This window comes from Condylura cristata, unplaced genomic scaffold, assembly GCF_000260355.1.
Source record: "Condylura cristata isolate star-nosed mole 26May11 unplaced genomic scaffold, ConCri1.0 scaffold00003, whole genome shotgun sequence".
NCBI lineage: Eukaryota > Metazoa > Chordata > Mammalia > Eulipotyphla > Talpidae > Condylura > Condylura cristata.
This window is the reverse complement of record NW_004567104.1, coordinates 77313514-77314380: the sequence shown is the minus strand read 5'-3', so window position 1 is coordinate 77314380 and position 867 is coordinate 77313514. Positions and strand designations below refer to the sequence as shown.

General features: G+C 56.4%; 1 protein-coding gene across 1 annotated transcript in view; it reads left to right on the top strand.

Annotated features, from left to right (window-relative positions):
• Positions 1-867, top strand: part of DSCAM (Down syndrome cell adhesion molecule) — a 299116-nt gene that overhangs the window by 26650 nt on the left and 271599 nt on the right. The gene's annotated exons all lie outside the window — the stretch shown is intronic.

Genomic DNA, 867 nt, shown 5'->3' with positions numbered 1-867 from the left:
ACCCCCACTATCTCTCGCCCTGCCCCCTCTCCCCCCTTTCTCTCTCCCTTTCCCTGTCTCTCTCCTCCCTCGCTCTGCGCAAGGTGCAGAGGGGAACACTTCCCCTCCTGGCTGAGATAAGCCGCACGATCACGGAGCTCCAATCCCGCCTGCGCGGGGCGGGCGCCCGGCTGCCGAGGCCTGGGTCACGCCGGGTGCATAATCCTTTGGTTGCGCTGCCAGCTGGGGAGTGGAGATAGGGAGGCTGGCGGGTGAGAGCTTGCAGAGCGGCGCCGAGGCTTCACCCAGAAGCAGAGATGAGAGGAGTGTGCATAATCCTGAGCGAACCCGGTTCTTTCAATTTCTTATCATGCTTTAAAAAATCTATTAAGAGACTATTAGAACAAAATGCATTTTCCTCTTCGGCGATTCCATTTTGTCTGTCTTGGGCCCTGGCAGGGCTTTTCATTTGTTTTAATTTTTTAGGCTCTTTCATTTCTCCCGTACTCCTACGAGTCTCTCTTGGAGTCAGAAGTTCATGTTTAGGCTGTCAGCTGACTTGGAAACTTGGTTCTGAGGCATTGTAAGAGTACTGATTTTGCCAGGACCTACATAACTTGAGACCGGGAGAGCTGATTTCTTATCTCCTGGAGTCGAAACGCAGGAACGGAAATCCAGTGTCCAGAGCATGCTGATCCCGCGGCCATTTCTCCCCTCGTTTGTCCATGCAGGAAAAGGCGAGCTGGCTCTGGTGCCGCCAGTTGCACTGGGCACACCGCACGCGCACACCCACGCGCTCAGACGCGAGTCAGGTGCGCGCAGACGCGAGTCAGGTGCGCGCAGACGCGAGTCAGGTGCGCGCAGACGCGAGTCAGGTGCGCTCAGACA